At 41.1% G+C, this 15852-nt stretch overlaps 1 protein-coding gene across 2 annotated transcripts in view; it reads right to left on the bottom strand.

Annotated features, from left to right (window-relative positions):
- Positions 1-15852, bottom strand: part of PLD5 (phospholipase D family member 5) — a 193802-nt gene that overhangs the window by 131859 nt on the left and 46091 nt on the right. The window lies entirely within an intron of this gene.

Genomic DNA, 15852 nt, shown 5'->3' with positions numbered 1-15852 from the left:
AGGGGTACAAATGTTTTTGGTTACATGTATCAATTTTGTTATGCTTGAGTCAGGGTTATAAGTGTGCCCATCACCCAGATAGTATTCACTGTACCCGTTAGGTAGGTTTTCTCCCAACCCTCCCTCCCCCTTCCCCTTCCCCCCTGCTTGACCTTCATCAAGTTTTACTTCCCTCTGTGCACGTGTGTGCTCATTGGTTAGTTCCAATTTAATAGCAAGTACATGTGGTGTTCATTTTCCATTCCATTCTTTACATACTTCACTACAAAGAGAACTATGAAATACTAAGGAAAGAAATCGCAGATGGCACAAATGGAAAAACATATCATGCTCGTGGATCAGTAGAATTAACATTGTTAAAATGTGCATACTACCCAAAGTGATTTACAGATTCAATGAAATCCTCATCAAAATACCAACACCATATTTCACAGATCTAGAAAAAGATAATTATACACTTCCTTTAGAGCTAGAAAAGAGCCCGAATAGCCAAAGCAATCTTAAGCAAAAAGAACAAATCTGGAGGCATCACATTATCAGACTTCAAACTATACTACAAGGCTATGGTAACCAAAACAGCATGGTATTGGCACAAAAATAGAGACACAGACCAATGGAACAGAACAGAGAACCCAGATATAAAACCATCCACATTCAGTCAACTAATCCTTGACAAAGCAGACAACAATATATACTGGGGAAAGAATCCCTATTCAATAAATGGTGCAGTGAGAATTGCATAGCCACAAGCAGAAGAATGAAACAGAATCCATCTCTCACCACTCATAAAAATTAATTCAAGATAGATAAAGGACCTATATGTAAGGCATGAAGCCATAAGAATGCTAAAAGAAAGTGTTGGAAAAACTCTTCTAGACATTGGCCCAGGAAAATAATTTCTGAATAAGACTCCAATGGCAATCACAGCAATAATAAAAATAAATAAATGGGACTTGATTAAATTAAAAAGCTTCTGGACAGCTAAGGAAATAATCAACAGAGCAAATAGACAATGTACAGAATGGGAGAAAATATTTGCAAGTTATACATCTAATAAAGAGCTAATAACCAGAATCTACAAAAAACTCAAGCAAATCAGCAAGGAAAAACAAATAACCCCATTAAAAAGTGGGCAAAAGACATGAACAGAAGCTTTTCAAAATATGATAAATAAACGGCGGATAAACAAGTGAAAAAATGCTCAACGTCACTAACTATCAGGGAAATGCAAATAAAACCACAATGAGATACCACCTTACCCCTGTTAGAATGGCTTTTATTAAAAAGTCCAAAAACAATAGATGCTGGCGTGGATGCAGAGACAAAAGAAAGAATGCTTATACACTGTTGGTGGGACTGCAAATTAGTACAACAACCTCTATGGAAAACAGGATTGAGATTCTGCACAGAACTAAAAATTGACCTACGATTTGATCCAGCAATCCCACTATGGGGTATTTACCCAAAGGAAAAGAAGTCATTTTATCAAAAAGACACCCACACTTGAATGTTTATTGCAGCACAATTCACAACTGCAAAGATGTGGAATCAACCCAAGTGCCCATCAATTCATGACTGGGCTAACAAACTGTGGCATGTGTGTAATACGGAATACTACGCCATCCCATGAAGAAGGAAGACTAAGTGCCTTTTGCAACAATCTGGATGGAACTGGAGACCATTATCCTAGTTTACCTTTAAAATTCAGAAACATGATCTCAATTAGCTCAGTTCTCTGCTGCAGGTTACCTATTCATCAAATGTCACATTTAACCCAAGCAGCTGTTTCCATAACCCAATGCTCTCTATGCTATATTTTCCCAGTAAAAACTTACTCTGGTAAAACAGGTGGAAAAATGTTTAAGGTATGACAAAGAAAAGACAAAATTGTCCATTTAGTTAGGGTGAGCGATCATAGTCCACAATGATGAATATCGAGGCTTCCAGGCAAGGGTTCTCAGCTCTGACTCAGGCATAGACAGCCACACCCCTCTGAAGATGGACATGGTCCTGCCAGGCTAGATGACATTTCACGGTCCCTTCAAGCTTCATGATGCCATGGTTCTGTGAACAGCAAGCTACGGTTCAAAGGTGAATGACTACAAAAAAAGTCATCCGATGGGAAATCAGATGCCACAAATAATATTAAAATGAACAGGAAAACTTGATCTTGAAAAAGTTCACATAACCCTCAAAGCCAAACACAATTTCCTTGGATGCTGATCCAACTTTGAAGTCTGCCAAAAGCAGTTGAACTTCACTTTGGCAGAAAACTTTTGCATCTAACTCAGGGGCGAGAACACAAGCTTACCAGAAATAATTTAATCCACAGAAAAGAAAAACAGCAGCCTTAGATTAACTGCAGAGACTGTAAACAACAATGGAAATATTCTTCATGCATTTATTAGCACGGCTCCAGCCATCCCTAACCACCCAGGAAAATCGTATGAAATAGTTTAATTGTTTTTCTTACTGATTACTATTTTTACTTATTATGAGTATATTCCCAATGGCATCTAAATCATTGTTTCCTTTCTATGTTCAAGATTACTCACTCCTTCTGCATGTTTAAATCACCATGAGGATCTGGCCATGAAGCCAAAAGAGAAATCTGAATTCATGGATTATAATGTTCATCGACTCCACTCCTCCTCCAATCAGATAAAATTCATAGATGCAATAATGAGTGAAAATATTTATGATACGCATGTGATTTTTTTCCCTAGGGCAAATTCAGAATTCATTTTTAGATAGTTCTTTTTTAGCCAACTCATCCCTCTATGACTACTTCTCCAAACTGCACCTCACAACACACACACAAGCTTTGCCATAGAAAGCATTATCTGTGCCTCAGGCCAAGCTGCTTAGGATTATTTTAGTGGCCTCTTTGTCACCTTAGGCTCCATGAGTCTCTAAGGGGCCAGGAATCCAGGAACAACACTGGAATCCCACGTGGTTTCCCCAGACCCCTCCACAGATGTGAGACCTAGCACATGGCATCCCCAGTGTCTCAGATGCTTGGGCTGTCATAACAAAATTCCACAGCCCAGGTGGCTGAAACAACAGAAATTTATTTCTCACAGTTCTGGAGGCTGAGACGTCTAAGAGCAAGGTGCTGTCTGGTTCAGTTCCTCAGTGAGGCCCTCTTCCTGGCTTGCAAAGGGCCACTTTCTCCATGTGTCCTCACATGGGAGAGAGAAGAGCTCTGGTCTCTCTTCCTCCTCATGGAAGGGCACTAATTTCATCATGGGGGCCCCACCCTCATGACTTCATCTAAACCTAATTAACCTCTCAAATATCTCACCTCCTTAACCTCACTCTGGGATTAAGGTTTCAATATATAAATTTTGGGGGAATACAGAAATGACTACAGATCACACATGGACTTGCCATACGCCCCAACTCCTACTCCCAGTGGCTGTCTGGTTTCTCCGTGTAGGCCATCTGTCCCTTCCAACAATAAAGTCCCTGTCCTCAAGTGCCCAGGACCCAAAGCCCAGCTTTCTACCTGCTGTCTTCCTCCTCTGACTGTAGCCTGATCTTCAGTTGGTGGTGGCAGTCACTCACAGGCATGTGTCTAACTTGCTGGCTCAGAGTTCTGAGTTGGGTGCTGGGTTCCCCATAATTGGGCTCAAATCAGTCACTGGGTCTCAACGAGCTCTGAGAATGGCTGGAGCCAGGAGCACCACGCCCCCATGCCTGTCACACAGCACCTCCAGAGTAAGACCCTGGAGCTGGGTCTCTGCTCATTTCTCATCACCTGGTCCTAAGCCTAGTACCTCTTCTGGTCCTGCCTTCCCTGTGTTCCCTTAAGGTGACCACAAGCCTCATGTCCAAAAGCTGAGTAATTCTAAATGTCTCCAAAGAAACACTTTTTTTATTATGGTGAAATACACATAACATAAAATATCCCATCTTAACCATTTCCAAGTGCCCAGTTTAGTAGCATTAAGTACATTAACACTGTTGTGCAACCATCACCATCATCCAGAATTCTTTTGTCTTGCAAAATGGTAACTCTGGATGTTTTAAACAGTAATTCCCCATTTCCCCTTCCCCCCAAAGAAATATAATTTTGATTTAAAAGTTGTTGCATAAAACAAGCCTGGGTCAACCCAGAGGCTTTGAAGAGCACAGATGTTTGGTAAGGGTTTATGTAAATATGATCTCTTTTAAAAGAGAAAAGAGACCCCCTTGGATAATCTTTTCTAGGGAATGAAGATAAGAGATGATTGAGTCCCATATGATAATTAAATCTATCATCCACATCACCCCACCTAAGCCCTTCCTATTTCACTCTTACTCGGATCTCAAACGATGAAATGTGTGGTGTGTCACCTGCTCTTAGCACACCATGATCCTGCTGTATTTCTCATCCAGGGATCATTTACACATCTTTTGTTTTAGCTACTTTGACAGGAAACAAACACAACAGGAAGAGCAATAACATTCATCAACTCTGTCTGTCACCTGCCTAACAGACACATTTAACTCTGTCACCAGGGTAATAGAAATTTAAGTCACACAGATCCAAATAGCCAAGCATCTGGTTATTTTGGAGGTAACCTTTATCACTTCATCCGTGTTAACTCTGGTTCCAAATGACTCTAAAAAACCAGATGTCTTAAGTATTCTTTTTTCACTCTGTGCCACTGAAAGTTAGACCACTTAGTTGTAACTGTGTGAGAAGATGATAAAGTTAGGGGAGTTGCAAGTCAGGAGGCTCAGGGAAGCTCTCTGTACCACTTGGTGCTTAGGCTCACTTGAGTATCCCAGTCCCACTCTCAGAGGTAAGTCAATGACAGTCCTACAAGCGAATCTGAGAAGCCACCGTTCTGCTCACCCATACGCTAAAGTGACATGATCCAACCTCACCAGCAATGTGAAAGCGGGCATAATGGAAGTGGGGGAGTGTGGAGTGATGAAAGTGATGAAGCTACATATTCCGCTTAGTTCTGCATTGTGATGGGCAAACATTTGTTAGGCATCCACTTCCTGTGTGTGAACGATGGGGCAGCAGGTGGTTACTTTACATCATAATATTTTTGTTTTGTTTTACTCTTTCCACCAAGATTCCAGGGACTACTGGGCAGGACGGGAGGAAGGAAATGGAGCAACAGAAATGGGAAATTCTGACATTACCAAGGACAAAATATTAGAGGACGGCTATTCATCTGCATTGGAAATCAAAAGAGAAAATTAGCTTGGACAAGGCCACAATGGGAGCTGCCAATTTAGGGGACTCTCGTGAAGTCTAAGGGACTATATAGGAGGGGCCTTTACCCAACACCTCTGTGGCCTGTGTCTCTGCTCAGTGTTCATAAATGAAGGGTGTGTCTTCAGAAATCTGCCCTCTAAAGCTGAGGCTAAAGGCCACTGAGAGATTTTTGAGATCTTTATTCACAAGATATGCAGGTTTCAGTACAACCACAAAAGAGCAAATGAAATTCTCCTCCTTACCCAAGACAAGCCTGGGAAGACTCACCTGGCAGAAAGCCCAGCAGGCTGTTGAGTGTTTGAGGTCACATGGGCGCGCACCACAGCAAAAGAGAGAGAATAGGGCACCAACAAAAACCATCCTCCTGGGCATTTCTGTCCATTTTTCCCAATTAGATTTGTGATGCAGGAAGCCCAAATGGAGAACCATAGAAGGAAAGCCACAGGAAAGAAAAAAAACAAACAAAAAAGCTAAATAGACAAAAGATGGACTTTCACAGGAAACTGTGGTCATTTAAAATGAGACTGAGCTACAGAGATGGGATTTTTCAGATTGAAAATCACACTCTGAATGCTGCCAACTTGACATGGTGCCTCGCTCATTCCCATGTCAAGGTTTCTGTGGCAGATGGCAAAGAGCAAAATGACCCAAAAATGTCAACTCTTTTTTCTTATAATAAAGAGAAGCTATCAAAAATACACAAAAACAGTGGAGGAAAAAAAAAAAAAAGCAAAAAGAAACTGTAGGAGAGCCCTTATTCTGCAGGAAGGCAGCAATACAACCTGGTTCCCCGAAGTTCTGATTCTTCCACCAAATACAGCTAATGCTCAATAGAGGGTTTTCAACTAAAATGTTCTGTAACTTGTTCAATTGTTGTTTTGGGGGAAGATGTTACTCACACATTGCAAAAAAACACACAAGCATAGAGTGAGACAGTTCTCCTTCTCAGAACAGCCATTCTTACCGGGGTTTTGTGTGCCCTGGGAATTCATATTTAATCCTAGGACAGAGATGTGCTCTCTCCCTTTTTATGCAAATACAGCCATCTTATTTTTTCTCCTTAATGTACTGACGTTATTGTTGTATGTCTATTCTTTCATTTATTCATTCATTCAACAAATATTTATTGACCACCCACTATGGGCAAGGCACTGATGCAGGCATTTGCTATAGCAATGAACAAACTAATATCCTTACTCTGAAGGAGCATATACTTAGTAGAGGGAATCATAGAACAAATCAGTGTCCAGTAGATATATACTATATCAGATAGTAAGAATTATCTAAAAAATTAAAACAGGGTATGAGCAGTGAGTAACAGTGGCTGTGATAGGGGAGGGGGTTTGTTTGTTTGTTTATGAGACAGGGTCTCGCCTTGTTGCCTGAGCTAGAACACAGCGGTGTCAGCCTAGCTCACAGCAACTTTAAACTCCTGGGCTCAAGCGATCCTCTTGCCTCAGCTTCCCTAGTAGCTGGGACTACAGGCATGTGCCACCACGCCCAGCTAAATTTTATATTTTTTGTAGAGACAGGGTCTTGCTATATTGCCAATACTGGTCTTGAACTCCTAGCCTCAAGGGATCCTCCTGCCTTGATGTCCCACAATGCCGGCCTTGAAAAAAATATTTCTTATAGTTTGGACCATCAAGAAGTTGTACCACATTTTGCACATCACCACATGGTCAAATATTTTTATTATATTTAATTATTTTAAGAAATTTTCTAAAAATTAGTCTAGAAATTTAAAAGAACAAAGAGAAGCCTCTTTGGATTATGAAGTATTTAAACCACTAGAAAACATATGGTTGGACAACGCAAGAGAGAATGAGGTATCAGGGTACCAAACTAGGAGTCCTGAAAATTGAGCCACTTTGCTGGAAGGTTACACATGACCTCAGAGTAGTCACTAGACCTTCTGGGATCTAAGTGTCCTCATGAAGGAGAGGTACCAGATGAGCTCTAAGATCTCTACTGTTCGAAAATTCTGTTCTTAAAGACCCAGAAGTTGGGGCTGGAGGAAGATCACTGATGGCACAAATCACACACATGGTTAAATGTACATTAATTGGGGTGGACGTGGCATTACATTTGCATGTCCCACACATGCCTCTCCTGAGGGTCTACCGAGTGACCTGTAGGACATCAAATGTCACACCCAAGTCTGCTGACAAATTCTTAGCTTGCTTCAAACAATGTGTTGTGTCATTTTCCAACAATTCAAATACATCATTCCAACACTAATTCTCCAATGCTACCTGGATGTCCTACGATTCAGCTCAATTCTGACACTCACAACCCAGAGTTAAGACAGACCCCACAGGTTAAGGAGGCAGCCCCCACAAGACCACCCCTGCCCCACCACGTAGATGCCTGCTTTAATTGGGGTCCCCAGACTACCGGCATGTCTGCTCAGCCAACTCTCAATCAGGGGCTCCACGATTCCCCCACCCCTCAAGTCTCAATAATTCTCTACAATGACTCACAGAACTCAAGACAGCACTATACTTAGAATCACAGTTTTATCATAAAGGATGCAACTCAGGGATAGCCAAATGAAAGAGACGCATAGGATGAGGTGTCAGGAGGGGGTTATGCACAGCCCCCACCCCCTCTCCAGGCAGGCTACCTTCAAGCACACCCACATGTACACCAACCTGGGAGCTCCCTCAGCCTTGTTTCAGAGTTGTTTTTAATCAAAGCTCCATCACACAGACATAAATGATTACATGCCTGGCCATTGGTAGCTGAACTCAATGTCCGGCCCCCTCTCCTTCCCAGAGGTGGTGAGGGTGAGACGGGGAGGTCTGAACCCTCTATGTCATCTAATGGATGCTGCTTTGAGTCATCTCAGAACCACAGATGTTTTCCCTGCAAGGAATCTGAGATCCCACCTTGCCAGACTCATCCACATGCTTCTTTTCCTCAACTTCCCAGCCTTCCTCTCAACTCACAGACTGACACAATCCGCACACCGCACATAGAACACTGTGTTCTTTCTGAAAATACGATCTCATTTCTCCCTCTCCCTCTCTGCCTGCTTCCACTGCTTTGTCCATTACTCCACATCGTACTTTCAAAGTTAGGTCATTTACCCCCTTGATGTTGTATGAATAAAATACCGAAAGAACTGGATCAGGCAATTGCTTAAACTTGCATATACAAAGATGCTCATTCAGCATTGTGATAAATAATGATTTTGAAGGAAAACTGGAGAAACATCCATGTCTATTAAAATGATGATGTAGAGCTATATTTATTGGTATGGAATGATAGCTAAAACAAATTATATAAAAATCATGACTAAACAGTATGTATAATATTCCTTTTTTTGTTGTTTCAATAAATATTTAACATGCCATGCACTGTTGTAGCCATCAAGATTACGATAGGAAACGTGGTTCTTACCAATGGGAGTTGAGTCTCTGGGGGATGGAGACATTAATGAAATAATAATACAAATAGATACATAATTTAAAATAGTGATAAGTACTATGAAGCAAAATGCTTCATATAATTGAAGAAAGACAACCTACTGCAATTAGTAAAAATGGTGTGTGTGGTGTGTGTGTATATGTGTGTGCATATATATATATATCAGAAAAAGGCTAAAATTATGTATATAAAAAAACCCAGCAGTTATTGGCCCTGAATGATCTCACTTTCTTCTTTTCAGCATGTTATTAATCTTCTGCAATTACCATGTGTTTCTTTGGTAACAAGAAGAAAACAAGCTGTATTTTAAAAAATTAATTTGGTTTACTAAAGCTTGTTTTATTAAGTTTTCTCAGTTGTACGTCAGGCTACCTTTAGATTTAGAGTTATCAGCTCATTTCCATCTTCCCTTATGATAAAATAAGAATTTATATTCCTGACTTCAGAGTGCATAAGGGTATATCACTCTGACATATTTGAAAGGAATAGTAACAGAAAGCCTTGAGGAAAAATGAGCCAGGCAGACACCCTTTTCCCAGCGGACATGGTTGGCCACCCAAGGCAGGGGATCCCACCTTCTGCCAGGGCCCAGGGGAGCTCACGGCTGGACTTGGCAACTCTTTATATAACTGATTCTCTGCCAAAGTTGAAGCATCAGTTATATCCCAATACCAAAATTCTAGAAAGGCTCTTAAATTATTTCTGATTAGATTCATTCCTCAAAAAGATAGACCAAATATTAACTTGTGAGATATTTTTAATCTTTGCTATTATGATTTATCTCTATTTATAACCATTTCCTGTTCTTTCAGTAGCTCAATCTTAAGCTTCAGTATAAAGCAAGAGTGAAGCACTCTGCCTGCCACCTCCTGCTGACAATTTATAGAGCCTCTGGTGGGACCACAGAACTCTTCCCCACTAGGGGCACAAAGCGTCTAAAGGCACGACTCATTCTCCAGGTGATTTAAAAGATGCCCTGAAGCTCTGATTTGAGGGGGGAGTGGCAAGGGCAATATACATAACCTAAATTTTATACCCCCATAATATGCTGAAACAAAAAAAAGAAAAAGATGCCCTGGCCAATGCCCATCAAAAAATATTCTAAAGGCTCACTCTAAAGCATCATAGTTCCTTTAAAAAATTGCCTATGCTTTTTGTAAACAGCATATACTGATTATCCGAAAGAACACTGTTTAAATAAGGAAAAAACAAACCAAGAAGAAAGTTCTAAAACATCTCCCAGCCTCCACAGCTACTTGTGTGCTGAGCACACACCTCCATATCTGTACTCATGTGTAATGAGCCACTGATGTAATTTTACATAAATAGGATTACTTGCTTCTTTTTAAAAACAGAAATGAAGAAGGGCATTCATAGCTTAAAAATAAGTAGATCTCAATTTAGGGGTTATAAATCAGGATCATAAAATACCACATGATGGCTTCGAGGAGCCAGCGATTTCTATTCTTTGAGCTGGGTGCTAATTACAAGATTGTGTTCATTTTGCAAAAATGTGAGTTGCACATTTATGATTTGTGCTCTTTTCCAATTTTTATGTTATCTTTGAAAGTTCTTAACTTAAAAACCTCTGATTATGTAAATCACCACTCCAGACAAATAAAGAAGAGGGGCAGAGACAGGAAACATATAATCCTAGAACCAGTAAAGTCCATTTTTATACAGTAATTTTCAGTATCTTAAAAATATTCGTCCATTTGTTAATGCATTTTCACACAAATTTAATAGGCAATTCTTCTAAGTCCTAGATTGGATAAATGGGTATTTGTTTTTCTTCAATAGTATTAAAGCTAAGTTATAAACACAGTTTTGCAAAGAATCCACGCCAAATGAATAAAAGTTGGGGAAGTCGTAGGTGTAGCGACATACTGCAATATAGTCAGCCTTTGATATGACGAAACAGCTAAGCTGATGAGCCCTGCTTTCTATGGACTGATTAATCAGCCATAGCATCTGTCAGAAACTTTAAAACCAAATGGAGACAGCAGAAGTTATTTATACTCAAAGAGTGAGATTTAAGGCTGGGTGTGGTGGCTCATACCTGCAATCCTAGCACTGTGGGAGGCCAAGGCACGAGGATCACTTTGAGCTCAGGAGTTTGATACCAGCCCGAGCCAAAGTGAGACCCCCATCTCTACAAAAAATAGAAAAATTAGCCAGGTATGGTGGCGTGTGCCTGGAGTCTCATACTTGGGAGGCTGAGACAGAAGGATTGCTTGAGCCTAGGAGTTTGAGGTTGCTGTGATCTATGATTATATCACTGCAGTCTAGCCTGGTGACAGAGTGAGACCTTGTTTTAAGAAAAAGAACATGAAGATTTAAGTATATATGGGTGTAATTTCTCCCCTTTTATCCTATCAAAGATTCTTCTCCATCTCTTAAAACTCTTTTGTACATGTTTTATTATATTTTGAATTCATTATTGAAACCAAAATAAGCACAGTAATGATATAAATGAGGAAATTAACCCAGTACTTTCGCAACACAAGCTATGATCCAAACCCTGCAAACTTCAGAATCCAAATATCAAAATTTTCCAAATAGATTTGCTCTCCCTTCCAAGGTGGGGCCACATCTAGGTAGCTGACTCAGGGTGGTGGGTTTCAGGGAGTCTGGGCACTTCGAGAGCCAAGAAGCAGATACCGTGAGCTGAGTCCTTAGGGGTCTATAATGTAAATTGGGAAGATTATCTGCCTACTGGGTTGATAAGTCCAAAACGTAAGACAGGAAGTCAGATGAGGTACAAAGACAGACACTCATAGGAGCCTGCAAGTGCTGATGAATGAGAAGCGTCAGAGCAAGAGAATGCAAGGGAAGAAAGTGAGAACTTGGACTGTATCATAAGCTCGGCCTACAGTCCCCAAGGAAGTTTGGATGTTGTTCCTGTGTCCACATTCACAGGAAGGCATTTAAAGTTACAGTCAAGGCCAGCAACATGACCTGCACCATTTCTCTTGCAATTCTTTGAGCATCTCTCCAGAGACTTTCTCAGTCTTGAACCTATTTAATTTCTAGGCCATCCAGCTAATTAGTTTCTTTCTTCTAGGTCTTCCATCTGTCACATTGATTTTACGATCAACATTAGGCTTAGTCAGCAACCATTTCGATGGTATTTTTCCCTCACCCCATGTATAGCTGCTCTTGTGTCCTCTCTCCCAATGGGATCTGAGCAGCATCCGTCGTAAATCATCAATATCCACGAGGCAGACCAACAGGATGAAAATTTGAACAGAACTCATATTTGTTTGTTTTTAGCTTTGTACTTTCTTTAGCCCTGCGGCCCCCAAGCCCTGGGCTACAGATCAGTACCTATCTGTAGCCTGTTAGGAATCGGCCCAAACAGCAGGAGGTGAGCAGCGGGAAGCTAGCAAAACTTCATCTGTATTTACAGCTGCTCCCCATCGCTCACATCACTGCTGGAGCTCCGCCTCCTGCCAGATCAGTGGTGGCATCAGATTCTCATAGAAGCACGAGCCCTACTGCAAACCACACATGTGAGGGATCTAGGTTGCGGCTCCTTGTGAGAATCTAATGCCTGATGATCTGAGGTGGAGCTGAGGCGGGGATGCTAGCACTGGGGAGCAACTGCAAATACACCCTGGGAGGCCAAGGCAAGAGGATGGCTTGAGGTCAGGAGTTCAAGATCAGCTTGAGCAAGAGATCCCATGTATAGAAAAAATTAGCTGGGCTTGGTGGTGGTGCCCATAGTCCCCAGGAGGCCGAGGCAGGAGGATCACTTGAGCCCTGGAGTCTGAGGTTACAGTGAGCTGTGCTATGATGATGCCACTGCACTCTACCCAGGACAACCGAGACTGTGTCTCTAAATTAATTAACTAATTAATAAAAATCACACCCAGGAGTGGAGATTTAAAATGCTAATACTATATACAATGCATGAAGAAGCATGTAAAGCTACTGTGCAGTTGCTAGAAACTTCCCCCTCCCACAATACATGCTTGGACATAATAACTCTTCCCTTTAGAAAAGCCAATTAATAAAACCAATTCCCACACTATCCTCAGGGAGCAGCCCAAACGTTTCCTTTCTCGGTGCCGACGCCCTTGTGCACAAGCTAAATAAACCTTTTTTCTTCATTGCTACGTCAGATGGTCTCTCTTGATTTCTATCCTGGGAGATTACAAGAACTGAGGGGCATTGGTAACACAATGAGGGGATTTTTATTTACCTTTCTTGAGCTACTTTCTTCAAATGCCCGGGTCTTAGCTTTTTTCTTTCACATTTCACCTCTAATCGGTGGCCAGTGCAGGTGAATTTTCCTTCCCATCATCTCCTGTTTTGACTTCTTTCTCATTGTCTCTCTACCACCCTAATTTAAATCCATACCATCTTATACCTAGTTCATTTCAAAAGCTTCCTTCTAATTTGTTTCCCTGCCATGGTCTCCAGCCTCATTAAACATCCTATTTTACACAAACGTAGGAATGTAATCCCCACAATGACCCCAGTGGAGGTTAGAATCATTATTCCCATTTTTCAGATAAGAAAGCTAAGGATTAAAGATTTAAAACATAAATACTGTCTAAAATCACACAACTAATAAGAGGTGACATAGAAATTTAACTGCCTGTCTGAGCAAATTTCAATCCTCTTTCCATAACACTAGGCTGTCTGCCAGTTAGACAGATGTTTAAGGAAGATTGACCAGAGTGGGAGCAAAAGGCATGAATGATGGTGTTGGTATCCAAATGACAGGAGACTGAAACAGGTGGCATTGGGAAGGAAGAACAGAGGAAAAGGGAAATGTCAAAGATTAGTTGAAGTTTTGAGACTGAGTCATTGAAGGTCTGTGTAACTTACTACCAGGTGCTCACCTGGGCCTGGCTCCCTTCCTCCCCAGCTCGACAGGCCGTGTGGTGACATGGTGAGGACTGAGGGCCCCGCGGCCAGTCTGCATTTGTTCCTACCCTGGCACGACCCCTTACTAGCTGTGCACCCTTGACAGTGCACTTAATGTCTGTATGCCTTACCGCAATACACCAGGAATATTAATTTTAAAATATCTACTTAAAAGGAAGAAGGAGGATGACTAAAGGGTTTAAAACACTTAGCATGCAGCACATTATAGTCTCAATATTTATAAAATATTATTTGAGAACCTCCATGCATTTTCCTTGCTTTGACATAACTTAAAATTGTTTGCAGTTGCATAGTATGGATTTGCTTAAATGCATCTCCTTTATATTTTTGTAAATAAACAAAAAGAAGTCATCAGAGCCCAGAGCCCAAGCGGGGCTGGCCTATTTGATGTAACTTCCAGCAAGCCCTGACATGCTCCTGATCTAATGAGGTCAAGGAGAGTGTTTTAAGCACAGTGTCTTTTTTCTTGGATAACTAAGACAACTGATCGCATTTGCATGATGAGAACCATAATTGGTTTCCTTTTTCATCATGGAGGGGACTTAATGAAAATCTAATCTATAGGTTCACTCCCCTTCCAATCAATGCTCTCTTACACAGTTCTCACTAAAATGAAAGGTGAAATACAGTTCCCTTGGCAAAAGCTAGCTGGTTAGGCTATCTTTCCTATAAAACTGCTGCCATTTTCCTGTCTGCCATTAAGAAGAGCTCATTTAGACCGAATCTTTTATTTTAACGTACAATTGGGTAATTTTTTCCAACCCTCTAAATAGCGATTAACCACATATCTAGAGGATGGCCTGGATGCAAACAGCTTACAGTCACTCTTGGCTCCCACCAAGCCCTCCCCCAACTCCAAAGGAAAGTTCACTCTCCTTGTAAGTCTATATCCTTCCATCAGGTTGTACTATGATTGCATTTAAATAATCTCAGCCCCTGACCTGCTCTTATTTTCTCCCAGAATGCTGTATGAGCCTGTCACTATGTTTATTTTATACCCACGCTCAAAGTGTGCTGTCAGGTGACTCTATCTGCATTTCAGCCTGGCCCCTTTTAATCCTGAAAGGAATGTTCTCAGGCTAATCAAGAGAAGAAAAACATGATTATAGCTCAAGAATTCAGGCAAAACATGCCAAAGCACTAAGAGTCCCATTTAACTCTCACACCAGATATGCTGTTTGTTTTACCCATCTTGCTGGTTAAGGAGAAATATTACATGGGTGAGTCTTTAAAATTGTGACTTCTCGACAGGTAAGAAGAACTGCTAAAATGGACGAGATGATAAATGGTACCAGATGGCAGCTACGGAGGGAAGAATCTGACCCTTGTCTTTGCAGCTTTACTTCTGTGGTCTGCTTGCTTATGAGTGATCTAGGGATGGAGGGTGAAGGCAGGGAATGAAATGAAATATTCTCATAAGTCTGGTTTCCAACTGTCTCCTTTCTGTGTTTTTGGAAAGGCAGATCCAGTCCCCAAAATTCCTAACCTGCCTTCATCACCAGTGTCTTCATCCCTCTGGATAATAAACAGAAAAATCATTTCCCACACATCAGCTGTGCAGTCAGATAAGTACATTTCAGGTGTCTTCTCTATACAGTAATTGGTTTTATTTTCTTCTCAATGGTATGTAATCTTATTATTACCAAATGTCCTTCACCCCTTAACTCTTTCAAGAAAACACTTAGCGTCTTTATAGTTTCCTCCCCTGTATCCTGGGTGATTGAGAGGAGGCTTTTGAAAAGGTGCCCAGAGAGCAGAGAGCGGGGGATAAGCACGCTGCCATTCCCAGGGTGAATCCTAAAGATCTTGTGTTTACAGTAAGGCTCACCTCACCCTGCCAATGTTTGCTTTACGGGAGTGAATCAAACAAACTTCCTCCAAAGTCACATAATATTTTCTTTTAAAATATGGGTTCCTGTTGTCACTGCCTGCATACAATAGTTTTAAAAGAAAAAAAAAATCACTTAGAAGTTTGCTCTGATAATGCTCAATGCCCCCAGGAAAGAGCGAAGCTCACAGAACTGTGACAATTCATTAGTCAGAAAAGAACACTGCTTTGGTATGAATGGGTTTGTACCCCGACCTGAAAATATCGAGAAAACAGGCAATTATTTCTTTGAAGAAGCCTCGGGGAAATAACAATTACTTTCAGAGGAAAGAGCGCACTTCAGAGACTGCATTAATCAGAGTTTTACGTTGGAGGTCACCGTGGGACTGTTCTTCCCCTGGCAGAGCCCAGCAAATGGTCCTTATTAATTACGAGGCACCATTCATTACCCCTGAAAGGAAAGGAATCATTTTTCAAA

Source organism: Lemur catta, chromosome 25, assembly GCF_020740605.2.
Source record: "Lemur catta isolate mLemCat1 chromosome 25, mLemCat1.pri, whole genome shotgun sequence".
Classification (NCBI taxonomy): Eukaryota; Metazoa; Chordata; class Mammalia; order Primates; family Lemuridae; genus Lemur; species Lemur catta.
Note: the sequence above shows the minus strand (reverse complement) of the source record. Positions and strands in the feature narration are given on the sequence as shown.